At 52.8% G+C, this 23,043-nt stretch overlaps 20 non-coding genes and 4 pseudogenes across 20 annotated transcripts; all 24 read right to left on the bottom strand.

Moving 5' to 3' along the window:
• Positions 1 to 307: 307 nt before the first annotated feature.
• LOC149368755 (5S ribosomal RNA) lies at positions 308 to 426 on the bottom strand (annotated as a pseudogene).
• A 1,818-nt stretch (positions 427 to 2,244) lies between these two features.
• On the bottom strand, positions 2,245 to 2,363 carry LOC149368756 (5S ribosomal RNA). Its single transcript, XR_016287711.1, has one exon. It is a non-coding gene; the product is annotated as a 5S ribosomal RNA (ribosomal RNA).
• Positions 2,364 to 2,910: 547 nt separating this feature from the next.
• Positions 2,911 to 3,029, bottom strand: LOC149368757 (5S ribosomal RNA). Its single transcript, XR_016287126.1, has one exon. It is a non-coding gene; the product is annotated as a 5S ribosomal RNA (ribosomal RNA).
• A 546-nt stretch (positions 3,030 to 3,575) lies between these two features.
• On the bottom strand, positions 3,576 to 3,694 carry LOC149368758 (5S ribosomal RNA). The gene has a single exon (XR_016287127.1). It is a non-coding gene; the product is annotated as a 5S ribosomal RNA (ribosomal RNA).
• Positions 3,695 to 4,228: 534 nt separating this feature from the next.
• Positions 4,229 to 4,347, bottom strand: LOC149368759 (5S ribosomal RNA). The gene has a single exon (XR_016287128.1). It is a non-coding gene; the product is annotated as a 5S ribosomal RNA (ribosomal RNA).
• A 547-nt stretch (positions 4,348 to 4,894) lies between these two features.
• Positions 4,895 to 5,013, bottom strand: LOC149368760 (5S ribosomal RNA). Its single transcript, XR_016287130.1, has one exon. It is a non-coding gene; the product is annotated as a 5S ribosomal RNA (ribosomal RNA).
• Positions 5,014 to 5,560: 547 nt separating this feature from the next.
• LOC149368761 (5S ribosomal RNA) lies at positions 5,561 to 5,679 on the bottom strand (annotated as a pseudogene).
• A 5,433-nt stretch (positions 5,680 to 11,112) lies between these two features.
• LOC149368762 (5S ribosomal RNA) lies at positions 11,113 to 11,231 on the bottom strand. The gene has a single exon (XR_016287132.1). It is a non-coding gene; the product is annotated as a 5S ribosomal RNA (ribosomal RNA).
• A 547-nt stretch (positions 11,232 to 11,778) lies between these two features.
• On the bottom strand, positions 11,779 to 11,897 carry LOC149368763 (5S ribosomal RNA). Its single transcript, XR_016287133.1, has one exon. It is a non-coding gene; the product is annotated as a 5S ribosomal RNA (ribosomal RNA).
• A 547-nt stretch (positions 11,898 to 12,444) lies between these two features.
• Positions 12,445 to 12,563, bottom strand: LOC149368764 (5S ribosomal RNA). The gene has a single exon (XR_016287134.1). It is a non-coding gene; the product is annotated as a 5S ribosomal RNA (ribosomal RNA).
• Positions 12,564 to 13,108: 545 nt separating this feature from the next.
• Positions 13,109 to 13,227, bottom strand: LOC149368765 (5S ribosomal RNA). The gene has a single exon (XR_016287135.1). It is a non-coding gene; the product is annotated as a 5S ribosomal RNA (ribosomal RNA).
• Positions 13,228 to 13,772: 545 nt separating this feature from the next.
• On the bottom strand, positions 13,773 to 13,891 carry LOC149368766 (5S ribosomal RNA). Its single transcript, XR_016287136.1, has one exon. It is a non-coding gene; the product is annotated as a 5S ribosomal RNA (ribosomal RNA).
• Positions 13,892 to 14,437: 546 nt separating this feature from the next.
• Positions 14,438 to 14,556, bottom strand: LOC149368767 (5S ribosomal RNA). Its single transcript, XR_016287137.1, has one exon. It is a non-coding gene; the product is annotated as a 5S ribosomal RNA (ribosomal RNA).
• A 545-nt stretch (positions 14,557 to 15,101) lies between these two features.
• Positions 15,102 to 15,220, bottom strand: LOC149368768 (5S ribosomal RNA). The gene has a single exon (XR_016287138.1). It is a non-coding gene; the product is annotated as a 5S ribosomal RNA (ribosomal RNA).
• A 546-nt stretch (positions 15,221 to 15,766) lies between these two features.
• On the bottom strand, positions 15,767 to 15,885 carry LOC149368769 (5S ribosomal RNA). The gene has a single exon (XR_016287139.1). It is a non-coding gene; the product is annotated as a 5S ribosomal RNA (ribosomal RNA).
• A 545-nt stretch (positions 15,886 to 16,430) lies between these two features.
• Positions 16,431 to 16,549, bottom strand: LOC149368770 (5S ribosomal RNA). Its single transcript, XR_016287140.1, has one exon. It is a non-coding gene; the product is annotated as a 5S ribosomal RNA (ribosomal RNA).
• Positions 16,550 to 17,095: 546 nt separating this feature from the next.
• LOC149368771 (5S ribosomal RNA) lies at positions 17,096 to 17,214 on the bottom strand. Its single transcript, XR_016287142.1, has one exon. It is a non-coding gene; the product is annotated as a 5S ribosomal RNA (ribosomal RNA).
• Positions 17,215 to 17,760: 546 nt separating this feature from the next.
• On the bottom strand, positions 17,761 to 17,879 carry LOC149368772 (5S ribosomal RNA). The gene has a single exon (XR_016287699.1). It is a non-coding gene; the product is annotated as a 5S ribosomal RNA (ribosomal RNA).
• Positions 17,880 to 18,424: 545 nt separating this feature from the next.
• On the bottom strand, positions 18,425 to 18,543 carry LOC149368773 (5S ribosomal RNA; annotated as a pseudogene).
• A 548-nt stretch (positions 18,544 to 19,091) lies between these two features.
• On the bottom strand, positions 19,092 to 19,210 carry LOC149368774 (5S ribosomal RNA). Its single transcript, XR_016287143.1, has one exon. It is a non-coding gene; the product is annotated as a 5S ribosomal RNA (ribosomal RNA).
• Positions 19,211 to 19,755: 545 nt separating this feature from the next.
• LOC149368775 (5S ribosomal RNA) lies at positions 19,756 to 19,874 on the bottom strand. The gene has a single exon (XR_016287144.1). It is a non-coding gene; the product is annotated as a 5S ribosomal RNA (ribosomal RNA).
• Positions 19,875 to 20,419: 545 nt separating this feature from the next.
• LOC149368776 (5S ribosomal RNA) lies at positions 20,420 to 20,538 on the bottom strand (annotated as a pseudogene).
• A 547-nt stretch (positions 20,539 to 21,085) lies between these two features.
• LOC149368777 (5S ribosomal RNA) lies at positions 21,086 to 21,204 on the bottom strand. Its single transcript, XR_016287145.1, has one exon. It is a non-coding gene; the product is annotated as a 5S ribosomal RNA (ribosomal RNA).
• A 546-nt stretch (positions 21,205 to 21,750) lies between these two features.
• LOC149368778 (5S ribosomal RNA) lies at positions 21,751 to 21,869 on the bottom strand. Its single transcript, XR_016287146.1, has one exon. It is a non-coding gene; the product is annotated as a 5S ribosomal RNA (ribosomal RNA).
• Between the last annotated feature and the right edge of the window lie 1,174 nt (positions 21,870 to 23,043).

The raw sequence follows: 23,043 nt of genomic DNA on the forward strand, positions 1-23,043 counted from the left end.
GCGCATATTGTGCGCTTCTGCGCAGTGTTATGCGCACACTGGGCCTCCCAGCTATCTTGGGGCTTTGCTAGAGTTTAATCTGCAGTGTACCCGCCGCGGCAGACGTCAGAATGACAGCCGAGACGCCACGGGTTCGCTTCGAGTTTTGCCACAGTTTCGCGTCCGCACGTACTACACGTTGGACACGTTGCCGATGAGATTGTATTATCGATAACAAAATAACGTCACCTCCTATAGTTGCCTGAGACACTGCGCAACTATGACAGAAAAAAAAAAACGTGAAGGGCGAATAAAAATGCAAAAGAAATGCCATCAGCACTCGGTGTTCCCAGGTGGTCTCCCTCCCAAGTACTGACCGAGCCCAATGCTGCTTAGCTTCGGTGATCGGACGAGAACCGGCGTATTCAACATGGTATGGCCGATTTTTTTTCTTTATTGCCTGGCTTTGACACAAAAAACTGGACAAACACAAACAATGAACAAAAGACAATAACTATGTACGCACGACTTGTGGTCAGCCAGCATAAATCTGGCTTCGTCCAATTAAAATTCACGCAACGTACAGAGCGGCTCTAGTCTTGAGAGCCAGCGTGCCTTGGACAACAACGCCAGATAAGTACTTGGGCGTTCCGCTCGATGCTTACCGTGACAGTGAACATTATTGGACAGGACAGGTCAAAGAGACACGGGAGAGAGCTGATAAGTGGAAAGGAACGACCTTGTCGATTTTCGCCAGAGCCACTGTTTGCAACCTGTTCTTTATCAGCAGACTCTGGTATGTAATGCAGGTGTTGCACTGTTCACGGTTAAGTATTCAAAAGCTACACCGAATTTTCGCCGTCTTTATCTGGTCGTCTGAATGGGAGCGCTGCAGCCGGACCAACCTGTTCCGACGTGTACAAGACGGCGGGTTGGGATTGGGCCATTTGTTTTTGCGACAGCTGGTCAATCGTTTTTTGTTTTTTAGGGACACAAGAGACCCTTTTTTGCGTACCGTATGCCAAGTTAGGCTGCGGCATCTACTTCCAGAGTACATAGTCGGAACTGCTGAGGTGTATAGTAGGGTCACCGGTTTTTACCGGGAAGTCGTAGCCAGTGTAAGGTTTCTTTCCGCGCGGTTTTCAAATGACTTTCTGGCCAGTGTGAAACGAAAGAAACTGTACCGTGCCTTGTGCGATGTCGTTTTCCCCGAGCCCTTGTACAGGGCCTTGTACAGTGGAGGCCCAGGCAAAGATGTTTTAAAGAGAGTTAAAAAAATGCAGGTGCCGCCTGGAACAAAAACCTTCTTTTTTAAGTTGCACACCGGGACCTTACCGGTTAAAACATTTTTAGAGGGAAAGGAATTGTTTTTACCCTGGGGATCTCACTGTTTAATTTGCAGAAAGCCGGAAACACTAGACCATGTATTTTTACACTGTTGGGAAGGGGTTTATTTTTGGGATGTATTGCAGCGAACATTAAAGAAAGAATTTCCACTAGACCCGTATGGCATCCGGTTCTTATGTGTTGAAAATGAGGATGGGATGCCTTTCGATTTAATAATGCTGACAGGCCTCCACTGTATATGGCGCTCCAGAATGGCAGGCTGGCATTGTGACAGTGACGCAAGACCTGCCAGAATTTACTTTCGCGAAAGTATGGAGATGTTTCTGGCCATTCAGAAAGCCGCTGCGGGTTCAACATGGTATGGCCGATGGCGAGAGACAGTGCTTTCCGAGTCTTTATGTACTGTGTTTGGCCCTCGAGGATGCAAAACTGCGCATGGATACTTCCCTCGCTCGTGGCAACAGCCGCCAAGCGTGCAGTTACCTGCCCTGCGCTTTTCTCAGCCGTTCTGGCGAACATAAACCACTGCGGCATGCACGGAAAGAGCAGCGGGAGCGAGCCTGTGTTGTTTACACATGGACCGGCAGTGGGTGCGGTGCATGGTGCGGTGGGCGCATATTGTGCGCTTCTGCGCAGTGTTATGCGCACACTGGGCCTCCCAGCTATCTTGGGGCTTTGCTAGAGTTTAATCTGCAGTGTACCCGCCGCGGCAGACGTCAGAATGACAGCCGAGACGCCACGGGTTCGCTTCGAGTTTTGCCACAGTTTCGCGTCCGCACGTACTACACGTTGGACACGTTGCCGATGAGATTGTATTATCGATAACAAAATAACGTCACCTCCTATAGTTGCCTGAGACACTGCGCAACTATGACAGAAAAAAAAAAACGTGAAGGGCGAATAAAAATGCAAAAGAAATGCCATCAGCACTCGGTGTTCCCAGGTGGTCTCCCTCCCAAGTGCTAACCGAGCCCAATGCTGCTTAGCTTCGGTGATCGGACGAGAACCGGCGTATTCAACATGGTATGGCCGATGGCGAGAGACAGTGCTTTCCGAGTCTTTATGTACTGTGTTTGGCCCTCGAGGATGCAAAACTGCGCATGGATACTTCCCTCGCTCGTGGCAACAGCCGCCAAGCGTGCAGTTACCTGCCCTGCGCTTTTCTCAGCCGTTCTGGCGAACCTAAACCACTGCGGCATGCACGGAAAGAGCAGCGGGAGCGAGCCTGTGTTGTTTACACATGGACCGGCAGTGGGTGCGGTGCATGGTGCGGTGGGCGCATATTGTGCGCTTCTGCGCAGTGTTATGCGCACACTGGGCCTCCCAGCTATCTTGGGGCTTTGCTAGAGTTTAATCTGCAGTGTACCCGCCGCGGCAGACGTCAGAATGACAGCCGAGACGCCACGGGTTCGCTTCGAGTTTTGCCACAGTTTCGCGTCCGCACGTACTACACGTTGGACACGTTGCCGATGAGATTGTATTATCGATAACAAAATAACGTCACCTCCTATAGTTGCCTGAGACACTGCGCAACTATGACAGAAAAAAAAAAAACGTGAAGGGCGAATAAAAATGCAAAAGAAATGCCATCAGCACTCGGTGTTCCCAGGTGGTCTCCCTCCCAAGTACTGACCGAGCCCAATGCTGCTTAGCTTCGGTGATCGGACGAGAACCGGCGTATTCAACATGGTATGGCCGATGGCGAGAGACAGTGTTTTCCGAGTCTTTATGTACTGTGTTTGGCCCTCGAGGATGCAAAACTGCGCATGGATACTTCCCTCGCTCGTGGCAACAGCCGCCAAGCGTGCAGTTACCTGCCCTGCGCTTTTCTCAGCCGTTCTGGCGAACCTAAACCACTGCGGCATGCACGGAAAGAGCAGCGGGAGCGAGCCTGTGTTGTTTACACATGGACCGGCAGTGGGTGCGGTGCATGGTGCGGTGGGCGCATATTGTGCGCTTCTGCGCAGTGTTATGCGCACACTGGGCCTCCCAGCTATCTTGGGGCTTTGCTAGAGTTTAATCTGCAGTGTACCCGCCGCGGCAGACGTCAGAATGACAGCCGAGACGCCACGGGTTCGCTTCGAGTTTTGCCACAGTTTCGCGTCCGCACGTACTACACGTTGGACACGTTGCCGATGAGATTGTATTATCGATAACAAAATAACGTCACCTCCTATAGTTGCCTGAGACACTGCGCAACTATGACAGGAAAAAAAAAACGTGAAGGGCGAATAAAAATGCAAAAGAAATGCCATCAGCACTCGGTGTTCCCAGGTGGTCTCCCTCCCAAGTACTGACCGAGCCCAATGCTGCTTAGCTTCGGTGATCGGACGAGAACCGGCGTATTCAACATGGTATGGCCGATGGCGAGAGACAGTGCTTTCCGAGTCTTTATGTACTGTGTTTGGCCCTCGAGGATGCAAAACTGCGCATGGATACTTCCCTCGCTCGTGGCAACAGCCGCCAAGCGTGCAGTTACCTGCCCTGCGCTTTTCTCAGCCGTTCTGGCGAACCTAAACCACTGCGGCATGCACGGAAAGAGCAGCGGGAGCGAGCCTGTGTTGTTTACACATGGACCGGCAGTGGGTGCGGTGCATGGTGCGGTGGGCGCATATTGTGCGCTTCTGCGCAGTGTTATGCGCACACTGGGCCTCCCAGCTATCTTGGGGCTTTGCTAGAGTTTAATCTGCAGTGTACCCGCCGCGGCAGACGTCAGAATGACAGCCGAGACGCCACGGGTTCGCTTCGAGTTTTGCCACAGTTTCGCGTCCGCACGTACTACACGTTGGACACGTTGCCGATGAGATTGTATTATCGATAACAAAATAACGTCACCTCCTATAGTTGCCTGAGACACTGCGCAACTATGACAGAAAAAAAAAACGTGAAGGGCGAATAAAAATGCCATCAGCACTCGGTGTTCCCAGGTGGTCTCCCTCCCAAGTACTGACCGAGCCCAATGCTGCTTAGCTTCGGTGATCGGACGAGAACCGGCGTATTCAACATGGTATGGCCGATGGCGAGAGACAGTGCTTTCCGAGTCTTTATGTACTGTGTTTGGCCCTCGAGGATGCAAAACTGCGCATGGATACTTCCCTCGCTCGTGGCAACAGCCGCCAAGCGTGCAGTTACCTGCCCTGCGCTTTTCTCAGCCGTTCTGGCGAACCTAAACCACTGCGGCATGCACGGAAAGAGCAGCGGGAGCGAGCCTGTGTTGTTTACACATGGACCGGCAGTGGGTGCGGTGCATGGTGCGGTGGGCGCATATTGTGCGCTTCTGCGCAGTGTTATGCGCACACTGGGCCTCCCAGCTATCTTGGGGCTTTGCTAGAGTTTAATCTGCAGTGTACCCGCCGCGGCAGACGTCAGAATGACAGCCGAGACGCCACGGGTTCGCTTCGAGTTTTGCCACAGTTTCGCGTCCGCACGTACTACACGTTGGACACGTTGCCGATGAGATTGTATTATCGATAACAAAATAACGTCACCTCCTATAGTTGCCTGAGACACTGCGCAACTATGACAGAAAAAAAAAAAACGTGAAGGGCGAATAAAAATGCAAAAGAAATGCCATCAGCACTCGGTGTTCCCAGGTGGTCTCCCTCCCAAGTACTGACCGAGCCCAATGCTGCTTAGCTTCGGTGATCGGACGAGAACCGGCGTATTCAACATGGTATGGCCGATGGCGAGAGACAGTGCTTTCCGAGTCTTTATGTACTGTGTTTGGCCCTCGAGGATGCAAAACTGCGCATGGATACTTCCCTCGCTCGTGGCAACAGCCGCCAAGCGTGCAGTTACCTGCCCTGCGCTTTTCTCAGCCGTTCTGGCGAACCTAAACCACTGCGGCATGCACGGAAAGAGCAGCGGGAGCGAGCCTGTGTTGTTTACACATGGACCGGCAGTGGGTGCGTTGCATGGTGCGGTGGGCGCATATTGTGCGCTTCGGCGCAGTGTTATGCGCACACTGGGCCTCCCAGCTATCTTGGGGCTTTGCTAGAGTTTAATCTGCAGTGTACCCGCCGCGGCAGACGTCAGAATGACAGCCGAGACGCCACGGGTTCGCTTCGAGTTTTGCCACAGTTTCGCGTCCGCACGTACTACACGTTGGACACGTTGCCGATGAGATTGTATTATCGATAACAAAATAACGTCACCTCCTATAGTTGCCTGAGACACTGCGCAACTATGACAGAAAAAAAAAAAACGTGAAGGGCGAATAAAAATGCAAAAGAAATGCCATCAGCACTCGGTGTTCCCAGGTGGTCTCCCTCCCAAGTACTGACCGAGCCCAATGCTGCTTAGCTTCGGTGATCGGACGAGAACCGGCGTATTCAACATGGTATGGCCGATTTTTTTTTTTTTTTTTTTTCTTTATTGCCTGGCTTTGACACACAAACTGGACAACACAAACAATCAACAAAAGACAATAACTATGTACACACTACTTGTGGTCAGCCAGCATAAATCTGGCTTCGTCCAATTAAAATTCACGCAACGTACAGAGCAGCTCTACTCTTGAGAGCCACTCCGGAGGCTCCGCAGCGGCTTTCTGAATGGCGAGAAACATGTCCATGCTTTCGCGGAAATAAATTCTAGCAGGTCTTGCGTCTCTGTCACAATGGTAGCCTGCCATTCTGGAGCGCCATATACAGTGGAGGCCTGTCAGCATTATTAAATCGAAAGGCACCCCATCCTCATTTTCAACACATAAGAACCGGATGCCATACGGGTCTAGTGGAAATTCTTTCTTTAATGTTCGCTGCAATACATCCCAAAAATAAACCCCTTCCCAACAGTGTAAAAATACATGGTCTATTGTTTCCGGCTTTCTGCAAATTAAACAGTTAGATCCCCAAGGTAAAAATAATTCCTTTCCTTCTAAAAATTTTTTAACCGGTAAGGTTCCGGTGTGCAGCTTAAAAAAGAAGGTTTTCGTTCCTGATGGCACCTGCATATTTTTAACTCTCTTTAAAACATCTTTGCCTTGGCCTCCACTGTACAAGGCCCTGTACAAGGGCACCGGGAAAACTACATCGCACAAAGCACGGTAGAGTTTCTTTCTTTTCACAGTCGACAGAAAGTCATTTGAAAACCGCGCGGAAAGAAACCTTACACTGGCAACGATTTCCCGGTAAAAACCGGTGACCCTACTGTAAACCTCAGCAGTTCCGACTATGTACTCTGGAAGCAGATGCCGCAGCCTAACTTGGCATACGGTACGCAAAAAGGGGTCTCTTGTGTCCCGAAGAAACAAAAAACGATTGACCAGCTGTCTCAAAAACAAATGGCCCAGTCCCAGCCCGCCTTCTTGAACCCGTCGGAACAGGTTGGTCCGGCTGCAGCGCTCCCATTCAGACGACCAGACAAAGACGGCGAAAAGTCGGTGCAGTTTTTGAATGCTTAGCCGTGAACAGTGCAACACCTGCATTACGTACCAGAGCCTGCTGATAAAGAACAAGTTGCAAACAGTGGCTCTGGCGAAAATGGACAAGGTCGTTCCTTTCCACTTATCCGCTCTCTCCCGTATCTCTTTAATCTGTCCTGTCCAATACTGTTCACTGTCACGGTAAGCAGCAAGTGGAACGCCCAAGTATTTATCTGGCGTTGTCGTCCAAGGCACGCTGGCAAACCGCTCAGGCTTAGATGCCCACCCGCCATGCCACAGCCCGAGGCACTTCGACCAGTTAACCCCGCTTCCTGTAGCTTGGCTGAAATCTCGTACACACTGAACAGCCTCGCTTATGCTTCCCTCGTCAACGGAAAACACAGCAATGTCATCTGCATACGCCAAGAGCTTTACTTCGGCTGCTTGTAAAGTGAATCCGTTAATACTATTGTTTTTCAGAATCTTTAAACAAAGGGTCTCCACATAAATACAAAATAAAAGGGGGCTGAGGGGACAGCCCTGGCGCACCGAACGCTGCACGCTAATGGGGGCCCCCAGACTCTTGTTAACTATCAATCTCGTCGTGCAGTTCCGGTATGCCAGGGCCACACCCTCGCGGATAACAGAACCAACATTAACATGGCCTAATACTGAAAACAAAAGTTCATGGGCAACGCAGTCAAAAGCCTTTTCCAAATCGATCTGAAGAATAGCCACCTGACCATCAGTGTCATCACAGGTTTCTAAGACACTGCGCGCAACGTGTATATTTGTAAAAATAGACCGCCCTTTAATCCCGCAGGTCTGATGCGGACCAACTAATAAATGAATCACGGTCTGCAACCTTCGTGCCAAAATCTTCATGTAAATTTTGTACTCGACGTTAGTGAGTGCTATGGGTCGGTATGCTGTTACCAATCGTAATCTGTCTATGTCGTCCGTCTTGGGAATAAGCACAGTATGGGACGACCCATAGGACAGAGGCAGTGCTTTTACTTTATAGGCTTCATTAAAGATTACCTGCAAGACCGGGGAAATTACATTTTTAAATTCTTTGTAGAATGCCGCGCTGAACCCGTCCGGTCCAGGCGACTTACCAGGGTTTAAACTATCTATTGCCTGCTCAACTTCCAATTGAGTTATCGCCTGCTCTAATCTGTCTTTAGTTTCGTCGTCCAGGCGCGGCATCTCGGCCAGAAACGCCTCCTTAAATGTGACAACATCTACCGGATGCAATGCGAAGAGCGCCTGATAATGCTCGAAAAAAGCTGCTTTGATATGATCGATGTCCGTTTTTGAAACACCTCTCCATTCTATTTCGTTTATGTGGTTTCTTTCGGCACGGGCTTTTTCTAACCCAAGCGCTCGTTTCGTTGGCGCTTCCCCTGCAGCCATGTCTTCTGCCCTTGCCCTCACCAGCGCTCCCCGATAACGTTCTTCTTCGATAAGCTGTAACTTTTGTTTGGTTTTTCTTATGTCTTCTATCCATGTACCAGGCGCTCGGCATTCCTGATTTATCATCTTCTGAAGCAGTGCCTTTAGCTCCATTTCCTCTTTTTTTGCTTCATGACGTATACAGGTGGCTCTATCTATTGCTTTTAATTTTAAAGTTTCTTTAGTGAGCTCCCACTGCTGCCAAATCCTCATGTTGCTACTTGGTTCTATTTTTGCTATTTCTTCCCTTACAGCTTGGTTATAAAGTTCGTCCTGGAGTAGCTTCTCATTTAACTTCCACATTTCCCATGAAAAACCGTTCCCCTTCTTAATGAATCCTATGCAGCATTGAACCAAACAGTGGTCAGAAAATGAAACCGGCAGAACTACATAACTATTGCATTTAGGGACCGTTTCCGCGGATGCATAAATTCGGTCTAGCCGTGCGTGACTTGTGCCCTCGAATCGTGTGTACCTTACAGCACGCGTTCCTTCAAGACACTCTGCTACATCCTCGAGGTTGCAGTTCACAATCATTCGTAACAACACTTCGGTGCTTTTATCCCTGAAACCTCGGACGCTTGTCTTGTCGCGCGCACTAAGAACACAGTTGTAATCGCCCATAACAATGAGCTGCCTATCCGTGCGAAGCCGGTCTTCGACGCTTTCAAAAAACGCGGCTCGGCCATCAACCACATTAGGTGCATACAGACAAACAATGCGCCAGTCGATGTTACAGAGCGAAAAATCGATAGACACGTATCGACCCGACAAACACGAATGATGCCCGTGTACCTCTAGCCCAGGCAACTTCTTGACAAACAGAACACAACCAGCCGATGTGCCCACCGCATGGCTGACAACGGCAAAAAATCTAGACGTGAAACGTCGCACCATGCTCCCGGTCTCTTCCTCACCATCGACTTTAGTTTCCTGCACTGCTAATATATCAATATCTTGCTCCGTTATAAGTCGGTACAGCTGGCTTTGTTTTCTTTTGCCTGCCAGGCCTCTGACATTTAAGGTGGCGACTTTGAACGGAGTTGCGGAAGCCATTTCAACTTAAGAAGAAGGGACCGAAAGCATGGTGCTTACCTCCCGCGCCCAGCATATCGCTAGACGATGCCGTCGCCGCCGGTGTCATCCGGCGCGAGCACATGGACCTGGTCAGGCGGCGCCTTGCCGCCGCCACGCCTGTCATCCGGAACCTTCGGGCGCGGTCGCAGACTGGGTCGTCGTGCTTGGGGCGTCTTTGTCGGCGGTTCCTCCACGCTGGACTCTGCTGCCTTCTCCCCGTCGGCCTTGGTCTCGGTGTGCGGACGCTTCGCAGGGGTGGTCACGCCGGTGTTCACGCGGGCGTCGGCCTTCTCGTCGCGGTTCTCGCTGGCCGCCTTTGTTTCCGCTTCCACGTGCTCAGGGGGGCTCGGGTTATCTTTGGGCGTCTCCAGAGGCGTCAAAGGTTGGTCACAGATGGGCGACCCGCTCTCCTTTGCGCCAGCCGCGTCGGTGTTGCTGGTCGAAACCGCAGGCTCAACCCCCGCCGTTTTGCCCGTGTCGTCGATGCCGCTGGCTGCTTCCTCCGCCTCGACAACGTCCATGAGCTCTGCGGAGTCGCTCGCCGCTACACGCCCGGTAGCCGACGCGTAGGTGCGCACGCAGTCGGCCTCGGAGTGGCCGTAGCGTCGGCACTTCGAGCACCTGGGCACCTTGCAATCACGGCGCACGTGCCCCGCGCCGCCACACCGCAGACACTGCATCGGCCGCCCGGGCACCACCACGAGAGCCAACTCGCCAGCAACTCGAACCTGGTGGGGCAGGTCGTCTACCTTAATGCCTGGCTTCATCTTTAGGAGCACGGTCCTCGTGGTGGAACCCTTCTCCTTCATGCCAGCGACGCGCCAACGCTCCCGGGTGACCTCGGTCACGTTGCCGAACGCCGCGAATGCCGTACGGATGTCCTCGTCGGCGACGCCGTGAAGCATCCAGTGCAGTCGCAGCTTGACCTGGTGGTCCTCTGGGTCAAAAACGATACAGCGGCGTCCCTTGACTTCCAGCTCCTTCATGGCGGCCAGTTTCTTTGCGGCGTCGGCGCTGCTGAAGGTCACAGCCCACACGTGGTTTATCTGGTACGCTCCCAACGCCACGACGTCGGGGAGCGCACCAACGTTGGCTAGGGCGTCCCTGAAGTCTTCGACCCTGTAGGGTCTCACACGCACGTCCCCGTGCAGAAAAACCGTGTTTAACACAACACGTCCGGTGGGCAGGGTAGGCAGAACGATCTCGTAATCCTTATCTGCGTCGCTGGCGAACCTGTTTCCGCGGCCGGCAACGGCCGCTATCGCCGCTCCGTGGGAGCCCATGATTCTGCGTCCGGCACGCACGGTGGCTGGAAGTAGAATGATGGTATGGCCGATGGCGAGAGACAGTGCTTTCCGAGTCTTTATGTACTGTGTTTGGCCCTCGAGGATGCAAAACTGCGCATGGATACTTCCCTCGCTCGTGGCAACAGCCGCCAAGCGTGCAGTTACCTGCCCTGCGCTTTTCTCAGCCGTTCTGGCGAACCTAAACCACTGCGGCATGCACGGAAAGAGCAGCGGGAGCGAGCCTGTGTTGTTTACACATGGACCGGCAGTGGGTGCGGTGCATGGTGCGGTGGGCGCATATTGTGCGCTTCTGCGCAGTGTTATGCGCACACTGGGCCTCCCAGCTATCTTGGGGCTTTGCTAGAGTTTAATCTGCAGTGTACCCGCCGCGGCAGACGTCAGAATGACAGCCGAGACGCCACGGGTTCGCTTCGAGTTTTGCCACAGTTTCGCGTCCGCACGTACTACACGTTGGACACGTTGCCGATGAGATTGTATTATCGATAACAAAATAATGTCACCTCCTATAGTTGCCTGAGACACTGCGCAACTATGACAGAAAAAAAAAAAAAACGTGAAGGGCGAATAAAAATGCAAAAGAAATGCCATCAGCACTCGGTGTTCCCAGGTGGTCTCCCTCCCAAGTACTGACCGAGCCCAATGCTGCTTAGCTTCGGTGATCGGACGAGAACCGGCGTATTCAACATGGTATGGCCGATGGCGAGAGACAGTGCTTTCCGAGTCTTTATGTACTGTGTTTGGCCCTCGAGGATGCAAAACTGCGCATGGATACTTCCCTCGCTCGTGGCAACAGCCGCCAAGCGTGCAGTTACCTGCCCTGCGCTTTTCTCAGCCGTTCTGGCGAACCTAAACCACTGCGGCATGCACGGAAAGAGCAGCGGGAGCGAGCCTGTGTTGTTTACACATGGACCGGCAGTGGGTGCGGTGCATGGTGCGGTGGGCGCATATTGTGCGCTTCTGCGCAGTGTTATGCGCACACTGGGCCTCCCAGCTATCTTGGGGCTTTGCTAGAGTTTAATCTGCAGTGTACCCGCCGCGGCAGACGTCAGAATGACAGCCGAGACGCCACGGGTTCGCTTCGAGTTTTGCCACAGTTTCGCGTCCGCACGTACTACACGTTGGACACGTTGCCGATGAGATTGTATTATCGATAACAAAATAACGTCACCTCCTATAGTTGCCTGAGACACTGCGCAACTATGACAGAAAAAAAAAAAACGTGAAGGGCGAATAAAAATGCAAAAGAAATGCCATCAGCACTCGGTGTTCCCAGGTGGTCTCCCTCCCAAGTACTGACCGAGCCCAATGCTGCTTAGCTTCGGTGATCGGACGAGAACCGGCGTATTCAACATGGTATGGCCGATGGCGAGAGACAGTGCTTTCCGAGTCTTTATGTACTGTGTTTGGCCCTCGAGGATGCAAAACTGCGCATGGATACTTCCCTCGCTCGTGGCAACAGCCGCCAAGCGTGCAGTTACCTGCCCTGCGCTTTTCTCAGCCGTTCTGGCGAACCTAAACCACTGCGGCATGCACGGAAAGAGCAGCGGGAGCGAGCCTGTGTTGTTTACACTTGGACCGGCAGTGGGTGCGGTGCATGGTGCGGTGGGCGCATATTGTGCGCTTCTGCGCAGTGTTATGCGCACACTGGGCCTCCCAGCTATCTTGGGGCTTTGCTAGAGTTTAATCTGCAGTGTACCCGCCGCGGCAGACGTCAGAATGACAGCCGAGACGCCACGGGTTCGCTTCGAGTTTTGCCACAGTTTCGCGTCCGCACGTACTACACGTTGGACACGTTGCCGATGAGATTGTATTATCGATAACAAAATAACGTCACCTCCTATAGTTGCCTGAGACACTGCGCAACTATGACAGAAAAAAAAAAAACGTGAAGGGCGAATAAAAATGCAAAAGAAATGCCATCAGCACTCGGTGTTCCCAGGTGGTCTCCCTCCCAAGTACTGACCGAGCCCAATGCTGCTTAGCTTCGGTGATCGGACGAGAACCGGCGTATTCAACATGGTATGGCCGATGGCGAGAGACAGTGCTTTCCGAGTCTTTATGTACTGTGTTTGGCCCTCGAGGATGCAAAACTGCGCATGGATACTTCCCTCGCTCGTGGCAACAGCCGCCAAGCGTGCAGTTACCTGCCCTGCGCTTTTCTCAGCCGTTCTGGCGAACCTAAACCACTGCGGCATGCACGGAAAGAGCAGCGGGAGCGAGCCTGTGTTGTTTACACATGGACCGGCAGTGGGTGCGGTGCATGGTGCGGTGGGCGCATATTGTGCGCTTCTGCGCAGTGTTATGCGCACACTGGGCCTCCCAGCTATCTTGGGGCTTTGCTAGAGTTTAATCTGCAGTGTACCCGCCGCGGCAGACGTCAGAATGACAGCCGAGACGCCACGGGTTCGCTTCGAGTTTTGCCACAGTTTCGCGTCCGCACGTACTACACGTTGGACACGTTGCCGATGAGATTGTATTATCGATAACAAAATAACGTCACCTCCTATAGTTGCCTGAGACACTGCGCAACTATGACAGAAAAAAAAAACGTGAAGGGCGAATAAAAATGCAAAAGAAATGCCATCAGCACTCGGTGTTCCCAGGTGGTCTCCCTCCCAAGTACTGACCGAGCCCAATGCTGCTTAGCTTCGGTGATCGGACGAGAACCGGCGTATTCAACATGGTATGGCCGATGGCGAGAGACAGTGCTTTCCGAGTCTTTATGTACTGTGTTTGGCCCTCGAGGATGCAAAACTGCGCATGGATACTTCCCTCGCTCGTGGCAACAGCCGCCAAGCGTGCAGTTACCTGCCCTGCGCTTTTCTCAGCCGTTCTGGCGAACCTAAACCACTGCGGCATGCACGGAAAGAGCAGCGGGAGCGAGCCTGTGTTGTTTACACATGGACCGGCAGTGGGTGCGGTGCATGGTGCGGTGGGCGCATATTGTGCGCTTCTGCGCAGTGTTATGCGCACACTGGGCCTCCCAGCTATCTTGGGGCTTTGCTAGAGTTTAATCTGCAGTGTACCCGCCGCGGCAGACGTCAGAATGACAGCCGAGACGCCACGGGTTCGCTTCGAGTTTTGCCACAGTTTCGCGTCCGCACGTACTACACGTTGGACACGTTGCCGATGAGATTGTATTATCGATAACAAAATAACGTCACCTCCTATAGTTTCCTGAGACACTGCGCAACTATGACAGAAAAAAAAAACGTGAAGGGCGAATAAAAATGCAAAAGAAATGCCATCAGCACTCGGTGTTCCCAGGTGGTCTCCCTCCCAAGTACTGACCGAGCCCAATGCTGCTTAGCTTCGGTGATCGGACGAGAACCGGCGTATTCAACATGGTATGGCCGATGGCGAGAGACAGTGCTTTCCGAGTCTTTATGTACTGTGTTTGGCCCTCGAGGATGCAAAACTGCGCATGGATACTTCCCTCGCTCGTGGCAACAGCCGCCAAGCGTGCAGTTACCTGCCCTGCGCTTTTCTCAGCCGTTCTGGCGAACCTAAACCACTGCGGCATGCACGGAAAGAGCAGCGGGAGCGAGCCTGTGTTGTTTACACATGGACCGGCAGTGGGTGCGGTGCATGGTGCGGTGGGCGCATATTGTGCGCTTCTGCGCAGTGTTATGCGCACACTGGGCCTCCCAGCTATCTTGGGGCTTTGCTAGAGTTTAATCTGCAGTGTACCCGCCGCGGCAGACGTCAGAATGACAGCCGAGACGCCACGGGTTCGCTTCGAGTTTTGCCACAGTTTCGCGTCCGCACGTACTACACGTTGGACACGTTGCCGATGAGATTGTATTATCGATAACAAAATAACGTCACCTCCTATAGTTGCCTGAGACACTGCGCAACTATGACAGAAAAAAAAAAACGTGAAGGGCGAATAAAAATGCAAAAGAAATGCCATCAGCACTCGGTGTTCCCAGGTGGTCTCCCTCCCAAGTACTGACCGAGCCCAATGCTGCTTAGCTTCGGTGATCGGACGAGAACCGGCGTATTCAACATGGTATGGCCGATGGCGAGAGACAGTGCTTTCCGAGTCTTTATGTACTGTGTTTGGCCCTCGAGGATGCAAAACTGCGCATGGATACTTCCCTCGCTCGTGGCAACAGCCGCCAAGCGTGCAGTTACCTGCCCTGCGCTTTTATCAGCCGTTCTGGCGAACCTAAACCACTGCGGCATGCACGGAAAGAGCAGCGGGAGCGAGCCTGTGTTGTTTACACATGGACCGGCAGTGGGTGCGGTGCATGGTGCGGTGGGCGCATATTGTGCGCTTCTGCGCAGTGTTATGCGCACACTGGGCCTCCCAGCTATCTTGGGGCTTTGCTAGAGTTTAATCTGCAGTGTACCCGCCGCGGCAGACGTCAGAATGACAGCCCAGACGCCACGGGTTCGCTTCGAGTTTTGCCACAGTTTCGCGTCCGCACGTACTACACGTTGGACACGTTGCCGATGAGATTGTATTATCGATAACAAAATAACGTCACCTCCTATAGTTGCCTGAGACACTGCGCAACTATGACAGAAAAAAAAAACGTGAAGGGCGAATAAAAATGCAAAAGAAATGCCATCAGCACTCGGTGTTCCCAGGTGGTCTCCCTCCCAAGTACTGACCGAGCCCAATGCTGCTTAGCTTCGGTGATCGGACGAGAACCGGCGTATTCAACATGGTATGGCCGATGGCGAGAGACAGTGCTTTCCGAGTCTTTATGTACTGTGTTTGGCCCTCGAGGATGCAAAACTGCGCATGGATACTTCCCTCGCTCGTGGCAACAGCCGCCAAGCGTGCAGTTACCTGCCCTGCGCTTTTCTCAGCCGTTCTGGCGAACCTAAACCACTGCGGCATGCACGGAAAGAGCAGCGGGAGCGAGCCTGTGTTGTTTACACATGGACCGGCAGTGGGTGCGGTGCATGGTGCGGTGGGCGCATATTGTGCGCTTCTGCGCAGTGTTATGCGCACACTGGGCCTCCCAGCTATCTTGGGGCTTTGCTAGAGTTTAATCTGCAGTGTACCCGCCGCGGCAGACGTCAGAATGACAGCCGAGACGCCACGGGTTCGCTTCGAGTTTTGCCACAGTTTCGCGTCCGCACGTACTACACGTTGGACACGTTGCCGATGAGATTGTATTATCGATAACAAAATAACGTCACCTCCTATAGTTGCCTGAGACACTGCGCAACTATGACAGAAAAAAAAAAACGTGAAGGGCGAATAAAAATGCAAAAGAAATGCCATCAGCACTCGGTGTTCCCAGGTGGTCTCCCTCCCAAGTACTGACCGAGCCCAATGCTGCTTAGCTTCGGTGATCGGACGAGAACCGGCGTATTCAACATGGTATGGCCGATGGCGAGAGACAGTGCTTTCCGAGTCTTTATGTACTGTGTTTGGCCCTCGAGGATGCAAAACTGCGCATGGATACTTCCCTCGCTCGTGGCAACAGCCGCCAAGCGTGCAGTTACCTGCCCTGCGCTTTTCTCAGCCGTTCTGGCGAACCTAAACCACTGCGGCATGCACGGAAAGAGCAGCGGGAGCGAGCCTGTGTTGTTTACACATGGACCGACAGTGGGTGCGGTGCATGGTGCGGTGGGCGCATATTGTGCGCTTCTGCGCAGTGTTATGCGCACACTGGGCCTCCCAGCTATCTTGGGGCTTTGCTAGAGTTTAATCTGCAGTGTACCCGCCGCGGCAGACGTCAGAATGACAGCCGAGACGCCACGGGTTCGCTTCGAGTTTTGCCACAGTTTCGCGTCCGCACGTACTACACGTTGGACACGTTGCCGATGAGATTGTATTATCGATAACAAAATAACGTCACCTCCTATAGTTGCCTGAGACACTGCGCAACTATGACAGAAAAAAAAAACGTGAAGGGCGAATAAAAATGCAAAAGAAATGCCATCAGCACTCGGTGTTCCCAGGTGGTCTCCCTCCCAAGTACTGACCGAGCCCAATGCTGCTTAGCTTCGGTGATCGGACGAGAACCGGCGTATTCAACATGGTATGGCCGATGGCGAGAGACAGTGCTTTCCGAGTCTTTATGTACTGTGTTTGGCCCTCGAGGATGCAAAACTGCGCATGGATACTTCCCTCGCTCGTGGCAACAGCCGCCAAGCGTGCAGTTACCTGCCCTGCGCTTTTCTCAGCCGTTCTGGCGAACCTAAACCACTGCGGCATGCACGGAAAGAGCAGCGGGAGCGAGCCTGTGTTGTTTACACATGGACCGGCAGTGGGTGCGGTTCATGGTGCGGTGGGCGCATATTGTGCGCTTCTGCGCAGTGTTATGCGCACACTGGGCCTCCCAGCTATCTTGGGGCTTTGCTAGAGTTTAATCTGCAGTGTACCCGCCGCGGCAGACGTCAGAATGACAGCCGAGACGCCACGGGTTCGCTTCGAGTTTTGCCACAGTTTCGCGTCCGCACGTACTACACGTTGGACACGTTGCCGATGAGATTGTATTATCGATAACAAAATAACGTCACCTCCTATAGTTGCCTGAGACACTGCGCAACTATGACAGAAAAAAAAAAACGTGAAGGGCGAATAAAAATGCAAAAGAAATGCCATCAGCACTCGGTGTTCCCAGGTGGTCTCCCTCCCAAGTACTGACCGAGCCCAATGCTGCTTAGCTTCGGTGATCGGACGAGAACCGGCGTATTCAACATGGTATGGCCGATGGCGAGAGACAGTGCTTTCCGAGTCTTTATGTACTGTGTTTGGCCCTCGAGGATGCAAAACTGCGCATGGATACTTCCCTCGCTCGTGGCAACAGCCGCCAAGCGTGCAGTTACCTGCCCTGCGCTTTTCTCAGCCGTTCTGGCGAACCTAAACCACTGCGGCATGCACGGAAAGAGCAGCGGGAGCGAGCCTGTGTTGTTTACACATGGACCGGCAGTGGGTGCGGTGCATGGTGCGGTGGGCGCATATTGTGCGCTTCTGCGCAGTGTTATGCGCACACTGGGCCTCCCAGCTATCTTGGGGCTTTGCTAGAGTTTAATCTGCAGTGTACCCGCCGCGGCAGACGTCAGAATGACAGCCGAGACGCCACGGGTTCGCTTCGAGTTTTGCCACAGTTTCGCGTCCGCACGTACTACACGTTGGACACGTTGCCGATGAGATTGTATTATCGATAACAAAATAACGTCACCTCCTACAGTTGCCTGAGACACTGCGCAACTATGACAGAAAAAAAAAAACGTGAAGGGCGAATAAAAATGCAAAAGAAATGCCATCAGCACTCGGTGTTCCCAGGTGGTCTCCCTCCCAAGCACTGACCGAGCCCAATGCTGCTTAGCTTCGGTGATCGGACGAGAACCGGCGTATTCAACATGGTATGGCCGATGGCGAGAGACAGTGCTTTCCGAGTCTTTATGTACTGTGTTTGGCCCTCGAGGATGCAAAACTGCGCATGGATACTTCCCTCGCTCGTGGCAACAGCCGCCAAGCGTGCAGTTACCTGCCCTGCGCTTTTCTCAGCCGTTCTGGCGAACCTAAACCACTGCGGCATGCACGGAAAGAGCAGCGGGAGCGAGCCTGTGTTGTTTACACATGGACCGGCAGTGGGTGCGGTGCATGGTGCGGTGGGCGCATATTGTGCGCTTCTGCGCAGTGTTATGCGCACACTGGGCCTCCCAGCTATCTTGGGGCTTTGCTAGAGTTTAATCTGCAGTGTACCCGCCGCGGCAGACGTCAGAATGACAGCCGAGACGCCACGGGTTCGCTTCGAGTTTTGCCACAGTTTCGCGTCCGCACGTACTACACGTTGGACACGTTGCCGATGAGATTGTATTATCGATAACAAAATAACGTCACCTCCTATAGTTGCCTGAGACACTGCGCAACTATGACAGAAAAAAAAAACGTGAAGGGCGAATAAAAATGCAAAAGAAATGCCATCAGCACTCGGTGTTCCCAGGTGGTCTCCCTCCCAAGTACTGACCGAGCGCAATGCTGCTTAGCTTCGGTGATCGGACGAGAACCGGCGTATTCAACATGGTATGGCCGATGGCGAGAGACAGTGCTTTCCGAGTCTTTATGTACTGTGTTTGGCCCTCGAGGATGCAAAACTGCGCATGGATACTTCCCTCGCTCGTGGCAACAGCCGCCAAGCGTGCAGTTACCTGCCCTGCGCTTTTCTCAGCCGTTCTGGCGAACCTAAACCACTGCGGCATGCACGGAAAGAGCAGCGGGAGCGAGCCTGTGTTGTTTACACATGGACCGGCAGTGGGTGCGGTGCATGGTGCGGTGGGCGCATATTGTGCGCTTCTGCGCAGTGTTATGCGCACACTGGGCCTCCCAGCTATCTTGGGGCTTTGCTAGAGTTTAATCTGCAGTGTACCCGCCGCGGCAGACGTCAGAATGACAGCCGAGACGCCACGGGTTCGCTTCGAGTTTTGCCACAGTTTCGCGTCCGCACGTACTACACGTTGGACACGTTGCCGATGAGATTGTATTATCGATAACAAAATAACGTCACCTCCTATAGTTGCCTGAGACACTGCGCAACTATGACAGAAAAAAAAAAAAACGTGAAGGGCGAATAAAAATGCAAAAGAAATGCCATCAGCACTCGGTGTTCCCAGGTGGTCTCCCTCCCAAGTACTGACCGAGCCCAATGCTGCTTAGCTTCGGTGATCGGACGAGAACCGGCGTATTCAACATGGTATGGCCGATGGCGAGAGACAGTGCTTTCCGAGTCTTTATGTACTGTGTTTGGCCCTCGAGGATGCAAAACTGCGCATGGATACTTCCCTCGCTCGTGGCAACAGCCGCCAAGCGTGCAGTTACCTGCCCTGCGCTTTTCTCAGCCGTTCTGGCGAACCTAAACCACTGCGGCATGCACGGAAAGAGCAGCGGGAGCGAGCCTGTGTTGTTTACACATGGACCGGCAGTGGGTGCGGTGCATGGTGCGGTGGGCGCATATTGTGCGCTTCTGCGCAGTGTTATGCGCACACTGGGCCTCCCAGCTATCTTGGGGCTTTGCTAGAGTTTAATCTGCAGTGTACCCGCCGCGGCAGACGTCAGAATGACAGCCGAGACGCCACGGGTTCGCTTCGAGTTTTGCCACAGTTTCGCGTCCGCACGTACTACACGTTGGACACGTTGCCGATGAGATTGTATTATCGATAACAAAATAACGTCACCTCCTATAGTTGCCTGAGACACTGCGCAACTATGACAGAAAAAAAAAACGTGAAGGGCGAATAAAAATGCAAAAGAAATGCCATCAGCACTCGGTGTTCCCAGGTGGTCTCCCTCCCAAGTACTGACCGAGCCCAATGCTGCTTAGCTTCGGTGATCGGACGAGAACCGGCGTATTCAACATGGTATGGCCGATGGCGAGAGACAGTGCTTTCCGAGTCTTTATGTACTGTGTTTGGCCCTCGAGGATGCAAAACTGCGCATGGATACTTCCCTCGCTCGTGGCAACAGCCGCCAAGCGTGCAGTTACCTGCCCTGCGCTTTTCTCAGCCGTTCTGGCGAACCTAAACCACTGCGGCATGCACGGAAAGAGCAGCGGGAGCGAGCCTGTGTTGTTTACACATGGACCGGCAGTGGGTGCGGTGCATGGTGCGGTGGGCGCATATTGTGCGCTTCTGCGCAGTGTTATGCGCACACTGGGCCTCCCAGCTATCTTGGGGCTTTGCTAGAGTTTAATCTGCAGTGTACCCGCCGCGGCAGACGTCAGAATGACAGCCGAGACGCCACGGGTTCGCTTCGAGTTTTGCCACAGTTTCGCGTCCGCACGTACTACACGTTGGACACGTTGCCGATGAGATTGTATTATCGATAACAAAATAACGTCACCTCCTATAGTTGCCTGAGACACTGCGCAACTATGACAGAAAAAAAAAACGTGAAGGGCGAATAAAAATGCAAAAGAAATGCCATCAGCACTCGGTGTTCCCAGGTGGTCTCCCTCCCAAGTACTGACCGAGCCCAATGCTGCTTAGCTTCGGTGATGGGACGAGAACCGGCGTATTCAACATGGTATGGCCGATGGCGAGAGACAGTGCTTTCCGAGTCTTTATGTACTGTGTTTGGCCCTCGAGGATGCAAAACTGCGCATGGATACTTCCCTCGCTCGTGGCAACAGCCGCCAAGCGTGCAGTTACCTGCCCTGCGCTTTTCTCAGCCGTTCTGGCGAACCTAAACCACTGCGGCATGCACGGAAAGAGCAGCGGGAGCGAGCCTGTGTTGTTTACACATGGACCGGCAGTGGGTGCGGTGCATGGTGCGGTGGGCGCATATTGTGCGCTTCTGCGCAGTGTTATGCGCACACTGGGCCTCCCAGCTATCTTGGGGCTTTGCTAGAGTTTAATCTGCAGTGTACCCGCCGCGGCAGACGTCAGAATGACAGCCGAGACGCCACGGGTTCGCTTCGAGTTTTGCCGCAGTTTCGCGTCCGCACGTACTACACGTTGGACACGTTGCCGATGAGATTGTATTATCGATAACAAAATAACGTCACCTCCTATAGTTGCCTGAGACACTGCGCAACTATGACAGAAAAAAAAAAAACGTGAAGGGCGAATAAAAATGCAAAAGAAATGCCATCAGCACTCGGTGTTCCCAGGTGGTCTCCCTCCCAAGTACTGACCGAGCCCAATGCTGCTTAGCTTCGGTGATCGGACGAGAACCGGCGTATTCAACATGGTATGGCCGATGGCGAGAGACAGTGCTTTCCGAGTCTTTATGTACTGTGTTTGGCCCTCGAGGATGCAAAACTGCGCATGGATACTTCCCTCGCTCGTGGCAACAGCCGCCAAGCGTGCAGTTACCTGCCCTGCGCTTTTCTCAGCCGTTCTGGCGAACCTAAACCACTGCGGCATGCACGGAAAGAGCAGCGGGAGCGAGCCTGTGTTGTTTACACATGGACCGGCAGTGGGTGCGGTGCATGGTGCGGTGGGCGCATATTGTGCGCTTCTGCGCAGTGTTATGCGCACACTGGGCCTCCCAGCTATCTTGGGGCTTTGCTAGAGTTTAATCTGCAGTGTACCCGCCGCGGCAGACGTCAGAATGACAGCCGAGACGCCACGGGTTCGCTTCGAGTTTTGCCACAGTTTCGCGTCCGCACGTACTACACGTTGGACACGTTGCCGATGAGATTGTATTATCGATAACAAAATAACGTCACCTCCTATAGTTGCCTGAGACACTGCGCAACTATGACAGAAAAAAAAAAACGTGAAGGGCGAATAAAAATGCAAAAGAAATGCCATCAGCACTCGGTGTTCCCAGGTGGTCTCCCTCCCAAGTACTGACCGAGCCCAATGCTGCTTAGCTTCGGTGATCGGACGAGAACCGGCGTATTCAACATGGTATGGCCGATGGCGAGAGACAGTGCTTTCCGAGTCTTTATGTACTGTGTTTGGCCCTCGAGGATGCAAAACTGCGCATGGATACTTCCCTCGCTCGTGGCAACAGCCGCCAAGCGTGCAGTTACCTGCCCTGCGCTTTTCTCAGCCGTTCTGGCGAACCTAAACCACTGCGGCATGCACGGAAAGAGCAGCGGGAGCGAGCCGGTGTTGTTTACACATGGACCGGCAGTGGGTGCGGTGCATGGTGCGGTGGGCGCATATTGTGCGCTTCTGCGCAGTGTTATGCGCACACTGGGCCTCCCAGCTATCTTGGGGCTTTGCTAGAGTTTAATCTGCAGTGTACCCGCCGCGGCAGACGTCAGAATGACAGCCGAGACGCCACGGGTTCGCTTCGAGTTTTGCCACAGTTTCGCGTCCGCACGTACTACACGTTGGACACGTTGCCTATGAGATTGTATTATCGATAACAAAATAACGTCACCTCCTATAGTTGCCTGAGACACTGCGCAACTATGACAGAAAAAAAAAAACGTGAAGGGCGAATAAAAATGCAAAAGAAATGCCATCAGCACTCGGTGTTCCCAGGTGGTCTCCCTCCCAAGTACTGACCGAGCCCAATGCTGCTTAGCTTCGGTGATCGGACGAGAACCGGCGTATTCAACATTTTTTTTTTTTTTTTTTTTTTTTTTCTTTATTGCCTGGCTTTGACACAGAAAATTTCACAACACAAACAATCAACAAAAGACAATAAACGCTATGTACATATGACTCGTGGTCAGCCAGCATGCATCTGGCTTCGTCAAATTAAAACTCACGCAATGTACAGAGCGGCTCTAGTCTTGAGAGCCACTCCGGAGGCTCCGCAGCGGCTTTCTGAATGGCGAGAAACATGTCCATGCTTTCGCGGAAATAAATTCTAGCAGGTCTTGCGTCTCTGTCACAATGGTAGCCCGCCATTCTGGAGCGCCATATACAGTGGAGGCCTGTAAGCATTATTAAGTCAAAAGGCACCTCATCCTCATTTTCAACACATAAGTACCGGATGCCATACGGGTCTAGTGGAAATTCTTTCTTTAAGGTTCGCTGCAAAACATCCCAAAAATAAACCCCTTCCCAACAGTGCAAAAATACATGGTCTATTGTTTCCGGCTTTCTGCAAATTAAACAGTTGGATCCCCAAGGTAAAAA

The sequence above is a fragment of the Amblyomma mixtum genome, chromosome 1, assembly GCF_055824585.1.
Source record: "Amblyomma mixtum isolate Tamu chromosome 1, ASM5582458v1, whole genome shotgun sequence".
Taxonomy (NCBI): domain Eukaryota; kingdom Metazoa; phylum Arthropoda; class Arachnida; order Ixodida; family Ixodidae; genus Amblyomma; species Amblyomma mixtum.